Genomic DNA, 13,584 nt, shown 5'->3' with positions numbered 1-13,584 from the left:
ATACCTCTGCTAGCTTTTAACTCTCTTAAAGGTACAGTACCCCTTACACCTTCATAACCGAATCAATAGAATTGGCCAGAACATGGTGAACAGGACTTCATTTGTGAGTACAGGAGATTGAGATGAGATCATGTTGGGTGACTGCAAGTGGGTGACACAGTGAGATAGAGCACCTACAGGAAACTAGTGTAAAATTTTAACAGGGGAAGGAGTGTATTCGAGGAATAGCGGTCCTCGACTGCTATTGTGGTTCACTGTCTGTTACCACTACCCGACATGATATAGAAATGAAATGGGTTCAAACCTGAGGTACATCAGATTCTAGATGGCTTTCACTAGACATTCATTATGAACTACTTTTCTTCATTTGGAAGAGCAGTATTTAATCCATTTTGAAGATTTACCTCACCTCCATGTTTCTAAGTGATTATAGAAAAGTGCACGTTAATCTGTAGTAAGTCATGGAATTTGTGTAATCTATAATGAAATCTGCAATGTTCAAATCAGTGGAGGGGATTGAAATGGGCATTACAAGCACTTCAGCACCCTATCCTTACAGTTATCCAGCACTGTCATTCATTTCACTTCAGAATTACAGTATTTAACATTTTAGCTTCCTGTTTGGGATGCTGTATATACTGTCAAAAATTTCCATGTACAGTGATATCGTTTCACTTATTAGTTCTTATATGAGGGGCTTTGAGGAAGAACTATTCTCATACAACCAATGAGTTTGAAGTGAAGTTAAAGAGTAGATATAAGGCAAGGTATCAACTAAAGTATTGAATTCCCTGGGCAGAATTTTCTCAGACTCACGGAGGTGGTTTTGGAAAGGATAAGGGGTGGAGTGGAGCTGCCTGAGAAAACATTAAAGGTACACTTCAGTTGTGAACCAATACAACTATCATCACTTGTAAAATCCATCTGGTTCACTTGTGGCTTTGCAGAGCACCAACCTTAGCTGGTCTGCCCTACAAGTGACTCCAGAAGCACAATGCTAGTTAACTTTTAAATATCTGCTGAAATGGCCGAACAAACCACTTTTACAAGAGCAGTTAAGGATGGACAACAAACTTTGGTCTTGCCAGCAATGCCAATGAAATAAAAATTACAGTCTCTCTCTCCTAGTGCATGATGGTGCGTCCTTGGCATTGCTCCCCTTCCTGTTGGTGGGCCAGGCCAGACACCACAACACCAAGGTGGCCAGAAACCCATAGACTATGCTGATTCCATTTTCTGGTGCTGAAGATGTCCAGGCTGCCATCCCTTATCAAACTATGTTATTGAAAATGTCTTCTCAATTGATTATCTCTGGGAAGATTGTCTCTCAGTCCTCCGACCACCACTTCTGGGGTTCAGACCCAGAATTCATTGAAACATCATGAGCCCCTTAGGGAAATCTATTCATTTATGAGGGTGATGTATCATATTTACAAAGTGAGCAAAAATAGAAGAAAGATGAAGCATAAAATTATCCTGGGTGAATCAAAATTGGTGTTTATATTTTAATAACTTGATTTCAATGATTTTGAATATTTTCAATGATGAACTTCTCGCAATCATTAAAGTTGCTCAGGATTAAAACTGTTTGATCTTAGTTAATTCCATTTCCAATTAATTCTCAATGGTGAGCTATCAGAAAAGGAAAGCAGTGACGTCCAGACTAGTTGTAAATCATATCAAACTATTTCACGTTATACCTGCACAGCAAAACTTGAGAAATTAAACCAGGGTCCTAATAGGAAGACATAAATGTTCAAATCTTAGTTTTGTATCAACAGCCCAAACTGTATATCTATGAAAAGTGAGAGAGGAGAGATTATAAAATGGCAAGTGACATCATTCAAACCTTACTGCATGTTATTCTTGCGTTCAGGTGAGGTTGGATTAACATGGACTGCAACGTTCCTTTCAAAGTCAAGTTTCAACGTGAGGTACTCCTGTGGTGTTGCATTGGTGTCAACATTATACAGGATCAAAACCTCAAAGACATTTTTCTCATATTGCAAAGCGTGAACCCTGGCAATGAAATTCATAGTTCTGTGTGGGTTTGAGCTGTATAAGAAAGAGGTGTTTTGTCACTTGTTAAGTACGGCTACAATGTTCCATAATTGGTAGGTTACAGGATTTTCAAAAACATTAATGCTACCTGTAACCTTCCACTACCCTGCAATCCACAGAATTACCTGCATTAATATACTTTTTCAACTTTACTCACTGCATAGTCATTATCAGTGCCATCATAGGTCCAAGGTTTTGTGAGAGAATTACAGAACTTTTCTTCCTCTCTTGTCTCCTTTCACTCTTCCTTATCATCAACTTCTTCATTATCAAGTTGTTGGTTATCTGGTCAACTATCATCTTATGTGACTTGGTTGTCAAATTTTGGTTTGATTATGCTCCTGTAAAATGCCTGAGAATGGTTTACTATAACTGAAAGGAGAGCAAAGAAATGCAAGTTGTCAATGGCAGGATCTAATAGTCTGGAAAGATAAAAAGCCTTCGATCAGCAATGCTGATTATCTCTCTATGTCTTGACCCAACCAGGCCTCATTACAAAACTGTGGAACTGAAACATTATTGCAAGAGGAGTATTGGGAAATACAAGTAACTGAAATATTATTTAGTTAAAGTTGCTATCAGTGCAAATTAATTAAAATGACATGCTACTGAAGTGATAAACATATTCATTCATGGCATTGAGTCAAAGGTCTGAAAAACTGCACAGTGAAACTAATGGACAAGATAATTTTCTACCATCCAATGTTTCCGTAATATTGAAATGAAAGGGCTAATTTGATCATTTCTTTTGCAGAGTTTAGACCCTAAATGCATATTAATAGGAAACATCTCTGCACTAGTGACTGAATTTTGAATAGTTTAAAATCAAGGCGGAAATGTTCAATTTGAATTATTGATAATGCACATGCCCACACTCACTCAGTTTCCCCTGCACACAGACACACATATAATTTTGTGTGGTGAATTTGTACTTGCAGAATTACATTTTATTTTATTTAAAAACTGTAAGATTCTGTAACTCCCACTTTAGAAATAGAATCAATTTGAGCTAAAATTGGGATATAGCCAGACTTTACCTTCAATGCATTATCTGAACTGAGATGACTCCTATTGTTAAAAGCTATCTTGAGAATGTAACTTTAAAAAAGTTCTGGGACTCACATTGCAACAAAGCTGGTCCCTATTTTCTACAAGCTGTTCCTATTCTCAACGATACTGTGTCCTTGATTTTTTTCAGACGGGTAATAAAATGTGCCCAGATCCATTTAGACCGGTATAGTACAGAGATTAAAGGATACTGTACTATACCAGTCTAAATGGATCTGGGCACATTTTATTACCTAAAACTAACATAATCATTCTAAAAGATGAAAGACATAAGCTAAATTTGTTTAATATTACATTCCATGACACTGCAATCCTGTTGCCATAAATTCTGTGTCTTATGATTCTGCTCTACAACCACCTGATGAAGAAGCAGAGTTTTGAAAGCTAGTGCCTCTGAATAAACTTGTTGGCCTATAACCTGGTTTTGTGTGATTTTTAACTTGGAATAATGAAAGTCTGTATATTATAAAGCAACTGTTTTTGGAACGATTGATCAGGATAATACTCACGAAATAACTTTTGTAATTTTGAATTCTGCACGGACACATTTATTGTATTCATTACACCTCAATTCCAAAGTTAAATTCTTCTGAGCCAACATCATCACCACAGTAATTAAAGACTATTCTGTATAGGGCCTAACCTCAATGTCAGCTCTACCATCCCTGCCAGGCAACACAACAGCTTTTGATCTGACTTCACATTTGAGTTGAACCCCACCTGAATGAACTTTAAAACAGATTTTGTTTTATTTTTTATTATTTCTTCATGTTGTTTCCAATCCAGTTTGTTTTTTTTTTAATTCATGCAAACAAAATTCCCTGAAACCATGCCTGGGGCAGATTCCGTGGGTAGTGTGATTTATTCATGTCAAGGACACTGTTTGCACAGTATAATTCAAATGCACATATAAAATATAGGATGCAACTACAACCAATCCCTCTGCCTTTCCTCTCTCTGCTTCATCAGCTACCTTTCCGTCTTAGACCTTTCACAAATTTAAATTAATCCAAGATTCACACCCTCACTGTTTTCTAACAAGTAAATAATTGCTTCACTCTGCTGTCTATGTTTGAGCAATCTTTCCCATTAATAATTCCTTATCAACCACCACTCTCTGGGCTCTGTATAATGGAGCTGAAACAGTCTTGGAGAGCTGGTAAGAAAACAACACTGCTTGCTTCTAGGAAGATGCAGCACATTCAATGCCAGTCCAGTAGGATCAAGCGACTAAAGGAAAATATTCTGTGGGCTGAAAGCTGCTGGCCAGTCAGGGCTTGAAGCAGCAAGGATTGGGTGCGGATTCCAGCAGGTCAGTCCTTTCTAATGCTGGGATCTTTGATCGGTCACAAGGTGCTCTTAAACAAGGGATCACCACCATTAGCCACCCACCACAAACCCTCCCTGGCCCCACTGTAATTCTACAGTGCTTTCAGGTCTCACACATGGCAGATTCCCCAATCTGCACTGGGGCGAATACCAGTAGTGATAGCATGAGACCCTCAAGATGCCGTTAATTACCTACCTCAGGCCATCATTTGCATGACAGGGCAGGGCAAGAAGTTCATCCACAGGTCTTCCTCAGATCTCATTAAATGCACCCCCAGGCTCCAAATACGGTTTGCAGTAAGGCTTGAAATTCTACCCTTGATTTCTCTGATACCTTTTACTTTTGTTCTCTCTTCTATCTCTCTTCCACAATGAAAAGCCAATCTTCCAGGCATTTCTTCCAACTCATTAGAACTCCCTCACCTTGTTGCCCTCTCTCTCTCTTCAATTGGATGCTTACAAAATCATGATAATAAATCAATCAATCAATCAAATATCCACACCTCTGATCATGCCTTTAGTCTCTTACCAATATCTTCCTTTCTTACTGGCTCTCCACCCTACCTTTTTAAAGATGAAAATGGTATATCATGTTCATCCCTCTTCTCTTTTCATTTTCATGATTTAGCCCTCTGGGACCATTGCTTGATGACCACATATCTGGGAGGCAGAGACACATGTCAGCATGTCTCACTGGCAGACCACGCAATTCTCTGCCAATTAAACCTACAGATTGCATGACAGTGTGGGTTGTGTTGGATGCAAACTGAACCTTTGCATCTTGCATCAGAAGGTGTGCTTCCATTGCATGCAATTCCATGGCAGTAACTTTGAAGCTTAATGTTTAACCCTTTATTATTTTCTACTTGCAAGCACATAAATCTGAGTGCCCCAGGACTGAAATGGGTAAAATAAAAAACATGTTCAACTATTGGGTGCATTATCCAAACAACCAATGCATGCTGCACAATGTTAGTTTAAGAACGGGCTTAAGGTGACTGCAAAGGAAGCAGGTCCCTTTCTCTTTAATAAGAATAATCAAAATTCAAGTCTTGTGCCTTTTTAATTATCTGGGAGCTTAAAGAGTCTGGGTCCCTGTTGGCTTCTGTGTAGCATTACTTTAGCCAATCAGATTCAACTTATCAATAAATTAGCATCATATCTCCTATTGTATAAATTGTTGTCATTGTTTGAAATTTGGAGGTAATCTTTTATTTGGATTTGAAAGTAAATGTTAGTTTTGTTTCAGATATTCTGATTATATGTATGCAGACTGATCTTTAAAAGAAAACACAAGTCAGTTCATCACAGCAAGGAGTTCCCAGCAGTTACTTTGCCTGAGGGCAACACAGCACTTGGCTTTATAACACTGAGCCAAAGGATGTGCAGAAAGGTGACAAGTGATACAATTCATGATCCTGCAAAGCTATTTGTGTGTTTCTTAAAGGTGGTTCAGTGGTTGCACTCTTCCCTTTGAGTCAGAAAGCCATTGCCCTTTGTAAGATGTGACACAATTGATCTTAAAGAAACCCTCTTTTTGGATATGACATTTAAACAAGTCCCCATTGACATGGTCAGATGGATGGAAACAATGCAGTGGTACTACCTGAGGAGAAGCAGTAGTTCTCCTGACATCCTGGCTTCATCAAATACAGCTAAAAGAAGCAAATCAACAAAACACATCCCATATTTACTCTCTATTGGGGTTTCCTGTCTCCATATTGATTAGATTCCCTACAGTGTGGAAACAGGCCCTTTGGCCCAACAAGTCCACTCCGACCTTCCGAAGAGCAACCCACCCAAACCCATTCTCCTACATTTACTCCTTCACCTAACACTATGGGCAATTTAGCATGGCCAATTCACCTAACCTGCACATTTTTGGACTGTGGGAGGAAACCAGAGCACCCGGAGGAAACCCACGCAGACATGGGGCGAACGTGCAAACTCCACACAGACAGTTGCCTAAGGCAGGATTTGAAACCCGGGTTCTCTAGCGCTGTGAGGCAGCAGTACTAACCACTGTGCCACAATGCTGCCCATTTTACTGCTGAGGTTTACTTCATGGAGTAATCCCTACAGTGTGGAAAAAGGCCATTCTGCCCAGCAAGTCCACACTGACCCTCTGAAGAGTAACCAATCCAGACCCATTCTCCTACCCTATTAATCTACATTTACCCCTCATTAATGCACCTCACCTACATATCCCTGAACACTATGGGCAATTTAGCATGGTCAATTCATTTAACCTGCACATCTTTGGATTCTATGTATCTTATGTAACAACCATGACAACATGGCAGAAAGTAATTGAAGTACGTTTGAGTGACTTAAGGAGATATAGAGCAAGTTAGAAGGGACAGCAAAAAAGGGACGTCAATATCTCATCTCAGTTTGCAAGGAATTTAATCCAATTATGCATTCAAATAGTCTAGGACCACTCATCAATGTATCCTACACATTCCACTCTGTATTACAACTTGACAAGTCAGGTTCAGCCCCCGAAAGTTGCCAGGGAGAGAAATGAAGATAATGGCTAGGGAGCAAAGTTTGGGCTGTGTTTGGAGACAATACTTTGGCCTCTCAATATTTATTTGGAGGAAGTTTCTGTTCATCTATACTGGATGCCAGACAGTCTGTTCCTTCAGAGACAGTGGAGAATTTGAGCTTGGTGAAGGAGTGGGAGTGGTGGGTCATGTCAGCATTCATGTGGAAACTGCTGCTGTTTTTTTGGGACACCGTCACAGAGAGTCAACATATTCATGAGAAATGGAAAGAACCAGCTTAGGTCCTTGGCAGAATATCAGAGGCTACAATGCAGGAGCAGGAGGTGAAGCATTGCAGATGATTCTCTGACTATCGTTAGGTCAATAAGAATAGAAAATAAGGTTATACTGAGACGATGTTCATTAATTTGACTATCTTGAAACTCAACTCAATAAGAAAACTTCCACCTGAGAATTAGTGCAAATTCAGTTAGAGCTGCCCTATTTAAGAATATCTAATTAATCATTGATTCACTGTACACTGGTTAGTCCGGGGTAATTATGCTTGATTGATATGCGGTTATATTTTTCCTTGGTCAGTACACTACTTGCATAGATTGCCACAATAGATTTGTTAAAGTTCAACTGAAGAAGAATGATACCAGAGTGAGAGTCAACGTTGCACAGGATAGCCTCCAAGGATTTAACCATATGCTTATTCTAGCTTGTCACATTTACACAGGAGATTTTAATCACAAAACATTTTAAGAGATTTTCTAATAGATGCCATTGTACTAAAGTGTATAATTTTGTCAGGTGGAAATCAAAGGTGAATTCAGAACAGTTTCTAGGTCTGCAAACTAAATACCTTGGGACATTGTTTTCAATTAGTAATGGTTCAACCACCCTGAATTCATGGTCCTGATTCATATTACCATGAGTTGAAGCACTGACACATTCTAAAATGGTGCAATTCAGATAATGAATTACATTAATTCTAAGACATCATGAACAAACTCTCAAAGAAAAGAACTCAGATTCATTATTAGTGTCATGTTTTGAGGTCTGGTTGCATTGCAGAACACATTAGCTAAAGAAATCAAACAATTGCATTGTAAAAACAAAGATCAGAACTTGCCATTAGCATGACATACTTATTGAGGAGAAATCAAGGGCCAGAACTCTTGGTGCCCATAAAACATATTGATACAAAGTGCCCCAGTGTATACTAATGAAAATGGACAACTGCTCCTGGGTGGGTAAAGGCATTATTTATTGACATTAGAAACTGTGGGTGTTTCTGAAGAAGGTCTATAACTTTCTCTTCTACATGTTGAACATATTATGGGCGGCACGGTGGCACAGTGGTTAGCACTGCTGCCTCACAGCACCAGAGACCCGGGTTCAATTCCCGCCTCAGGCGACTGACTGTGTGGAGTTTGCACATTCTCCCCGTGTCTGCATGGGTTTCCTCCGGGTGCTCCGGTTTCCTCCCACAGTCCAAAGATGTGCAGGTCAGGTGAATTGGCCATGCTAAATTACCTGTAGTGTTAGGTAAGGTGTAGATGTAGGGGTATGGGTGGGTTACGCTTTGGCGGGGCGGTGTGGACTTGTTGGGCCGAAGGGCCTGTTTCCACACTGTAAGTAATCTAAAATATAAGATTGACATTTCTTAATTATGTGAATTGCTGAAAACATTTGCCAACTTTGTCATTTTTGCTTTGCAGCTGAGGTATGTTCAACGTCTTATGAAGATTTGAGGGAACTTGCTGACCTGAAATAACAGCTAGTGAGTCTTTAAACTTCAGTATTGCAATTTCAAAAGACACAATAATTTGCCTCATGACTTTTGTTATATGAACTATTCAGCTCAGTGCCATTAAAATATTGATGCTCCAGGAATGCTACAGGCATTTTCTCAAACTGGTCACTGCCGGAAGTTCTTTTAATATTCTCTGTTTCATATGCTCATAGTGAAGGAAAAGGAGAAAATATATTCCTTGACCTTACAGAAACAGGCCAAGACTAATGTTATCAAATGAACCTTGTCAGGGATGTTATGGTACACCTCTGGAGTATGTGGGGTTTGAGCCCATGCAAGGTGAAAATGTTCAAGATCCTTGAAATTGTCCAACTTAATGACACACATAATTGAGGCAGTTCTTTTTTTTCTCAAGTTCTGCATCCTGAATGCAGTGACTACAATAAATAATCAGATAAGGACGACTGAATACCAGTAAGGATTCCTGTCCAAATCCACTCAATGATTTTCCTATTTGTTTTACCAGCAGTTCAAATACATTCAGGAGAATGCATACAGACAAGGAAATTCCATAGACCTCATTTGTTATCTTACTAAGAGATATAAATAATTACCATCAAATATAACACACAGCCAAGTTGTGATCCGCAGGAATTGAACTGTTGAGACTACCGAGATGAATAGTGCAAGTGGGTCGTGAATATATTCTCTAATTATGGGCATCAGACACAGAAAAGTGGTGCTAAAATTCATTATTTGCATGTAATTATTTTATATCAAATGAAAAATGACATAATTTGAAGTGTTAGTGACATTTGGACAGAGGAGAAAGTTGAGGTCAATACTCAAGAATATCATACTGTTAAGCGGGCTAGTTAATGAGAGGTTGATTTGTGCTTTGTATGAACAGTGGCTATAGCATGACGCAATGTCTAGTTTTTACTCTGTTGAGAGATATGTTCTGTATTAGAAAGACTGTAATTGCCAAAGGGCAATTAAAAAAAAGATAGGAAAACTAGACACTTTCAGTAAATAGAACAGACAGATTTTATGATAAGAAGATTTACATATTTTGAAAGCTGAAATGGTCCTTAGATAACCCAAGGGGATTATTCTGAGTTACAAATGACAGGGAATTTTTAAAATTAAGTTCTATATGAGACAGTCTTTTGTTGAACTGAGAAGCTACATCAAACCTAAGGAATGAAGCAAAGATAAAATTCTTTTGTTTCAGTACAATAAGTTACTGAACTCAAACTCGTGATATATTTCAATAATTTGAAAAAAAAGGGCACAAAGCATTTCAGCTGAACGAGCTCCTTTTCCGAGACAATGCTAAAATAAAGATCTAAAGTCTGATTGTTGGTGAAGTAGCTGAGTGAAAGAAAAGCAGTATTCATCAGCCTGGCTCCTTGTCTTTCTTCATGAAGTGTGAAGATCCCTTCAATGCTGCAACCTTCCTCTCATTCTTATTCTATGATTGCCTTGGTTACTGTGAATAAAATATACTTATTTTAATGTGTTAAGAATCATAGTCTGCCACCATATATACTGTTGGAGTTTTAAGTTCTAGATTATTGACAAGAACCTTTATTCATTCATGTAACGTCGGCATCGTTGATTATGCCTGTATTTGTTGTGCACCCCTAGTTGACCTTGAGAAGGTGGTGGTGAGCTGCCTTATTCAAACATTGCAGTCCTGTTGATGTAGGTTTTTGCCCAACTACACTGAAGGAATAGTAATATAATTCCGGGTCTTTCTTGGTGGTAAATTTTGTGGGTTTGAAAGGTGCACCTTGTAGACAATTTGCACTGCTGCCATTCTGTATTGGTGATGGAGGGATTGCATCTGGTGCCTGTTAAGTGGAGTATTAATCAAACATGTTGCTGAGGACTGGATGGTGTTGAGGCTCTTGGGTATTTTTGGAGCTATACCCATCCAGGCAAATATAGAGTATTGCATCAGGCTCCTGCTTTCTACCTTGTAAATGGTCAACATGCCTTGTGCAATGAAAAGCTGTGATATTTACCACAGAATTCAGAACCTCTGATCTGCTCTTGCAACTATAGTATGTTTATGGCTGGTCCAGTTCAGTTTCTTATCAATAATAATATTAAGATGTTGATAATAGATAACTTCAGTGTCAGCTTTAAAACCCTCAAATTTAGATATCTACCCTCTGTTCCAACAACAAAGTTAAATCTAATACATGAAGGTTGTGATGAATGATATTGGTGTCACTTTCTTCAGAGTCTTTTAAGCCAGTGGCATATCAGTGTTTGTCTATTTTTGTGAAGGGGTTTAGTAATTACCAGGGCCAGTCTTTCAGGAACCATGGTTTTAAGCCAGTAGACGTCAGAAAGCAGATGACTGAAAGCATCCCAGGGTGTGAATGGAAGTTTGCTTACATTGTTGGGATGTAGGGGAGAGAAAGCATTGAAACACATTAGCTTTCTTTTGGCCTTAGAATAGTCAGCAATTAAATTTAGTTTAGAAAAACCGAGAGATTTGTTAAGTCAAAACCAAATATTTGATAGGGAAGGAATTTATTTGTTTCTTTATGAGTAACTGTAAAGTGTTGAGGAGTAGATATGATTTTGTTTTGCCATATGTTTCAAAAGTTTTTAAGCTATATTATATGTAGGTAACATGAATTGTTTCATTTTTATATTGATCTCTATTTTATTGGTGAAATCAAATCTGCAGTTTGGTGTGCAGCATGTTTCGTTGAAAGACAGCCACATAGAGTCATAGAGGTATAGAGATGTACAGCATGGAAATAAACCATTTGGTTCAACTCTTCCATGCTGACAAGATATCCCAAATTAATCTAGTCCTTTTTGCCAGCATTTAGCCCATATCCCTGGAAATCGTTCCTGTCCATATACCCATCCAGATGTTTTTTAAATGCTGTGATTGTACCAGCCTCCATCACTTTCTCTGGTAGCTCATTCCAAACACCCACCAGCCACTGCATGAAAAGGTTGCTACTTAGGTCTCTTTTAAATCTTTCCCTTCTCACCCTAAACCTACGACCTCTAGTCATAGACTCACAACCCCAGAGAAAATACTTTATCCTGTCCATGCCCCTCATGAGTTTATGTACCTCTACAAGGTCTTCCCTCAGACACTCCAGGGAAAACAGCCCCAGCCTATTCAACCTCTCCATATAGCTCAAAACCTCTAACCCTAGCAACATCCTTGTAAATCTTTTTTGAACCCTTTCAAGTTTCACAACATCCTTCCTGTATGTGGGAGGCGAGAATTGCACGCAATATTCCAAAATGCCTAACTAATATCCTGTACAGCTACATGATGACCTCCCAACTGCAGTACTCAATGTTCTGACCAATAAAGGAACATATACTAAATGTCTTCTTCAATATTTCAACTACCTGCGACTCCACTTTCAAGGAGCTATGAACCTGCACTCCAAGGTCTCTTTGTTCAGCAAAAATTATAAAATATGATTAAGCCAGGTTTCTTTCGAAGGTCTGACTTATCAAGTGCAACATTACCTGGGATTATAGAAAAATCATTTCTGCTATTTCTTCAAATGAGATTTCCATTCTCAAAATCTCCTAAATGACCTGTGAGTAAGACAACCAATGGTCCCAGAAAGAAAACAGTTTTCAAATATATCCAGTGTCAGGTTCAATGCAATCTCAAATGTTCTTCCTTATGTTTTTTCATAGTTAGTCATCACAGCACATAGAATCATCTTCTTCATCTGCCTAATATTAAAAGAGAAACTATAAGGTCTGCAACTGATATACATTCCATCAGACTGAATCCTGGGTTAGCTAAGTACGTGAATAAGAAATATTTGAGAGAATATGGGGCAAGCACAAGCAGGTCGGGCTAGTTTTGGGAACGTGGTTGGATGTTTGGATCAAAGGGTCTGTTTCCGTGATGTTTGACTCAATGACTGACTTTTGAAGACAGACTGGATCAGTTAGGATTATATTCACTAGAGTTTATAAGAGTGACATGGATCTCATAGGAGCCCATAAAATTCTGAAAGGTCTAAGGAGGTTAAATGTATGAAGCAAATTTCCAGTGACTGGGGAGTCCAGAGCTAGAGGTCACAGGTTAAGGCTATGTTGGAGACTATTTAGAACTAAGAAGAGGAAATGTTTCTTCACCCAAAGATTGGTGAGCCTGTGGAATTCTCTGCCACAGGAAGCAGTTGAGGTCAAAATATTTAATGTTTTCAAGAAGGAGTTAGATATAATTATTAGGGTGAAAGAAGTCATAGAGTATGAGGAGAAAGTGGGAACAGGATACTCAATTGGATGATCAGCTATGATCATATTGAATAATGGAGCAGGCTTGAAGGGCAGAATGACCTATCCCTGTTCCTATTTTCTATGTTTCTATGTTACTATGAAGGATCAATACTACGAAGAAGTATGAGATTCATTGCTGCATGTGTTCAGAATCAGATCTTCGAGGCTCATAGTCTGGATTTGCCACTGAGCATTGTGGTTAGAGTCAGAAGGGACATCTGAAGGTAGCTGATTGCTGCGAACAGTAGAGTAGAACTAATTCAATGCATTGGAGTCATTGCTGTTTAATCACAACACAAAGAAGAAAACTTATTGGAAATCTGTCGTAAATGAAAAGAGTAAGCAACAGCTGTGAGCAAATATGTTAGTTATGACTTGAATTTTCCAATTTTCTAATTGCTTTCCCTTGTGGGTTCAAAGATCAATTTTATTTTACTATAGAGTTTTAAGTGCAGTTTCTTGTGAACTTGAGTTTGAGCTGGACATAGGAACAGTGGTAGCCCCTGCAGCCGACTGAGCCTGCCCCAGTATTCTAGATCTTGGCTGTTCGATGCTATTTTTTGTATTATCTCCATATCCATTAATGTA

This window comes from Chiloscyllium punctatum, chromosome 23 (assembly GCF_047496795.1).
Source record: "Chiloscyllium punctatum isolate Juve2018m chromosome 23, sChiPun1.3, whole genome shotgun sequence".
Classification (NCBI taxonomy): domain Eukaryota; kingdom Metazoa; phylum Chordata; class Chondrichthyes; order Orectolobiformes; family Hemiscylliidae; genus Chiloscyllium; species Chiloscyllium punctatum.
This window is presented reverse-complemented; position numbering follows the sequence as displayed.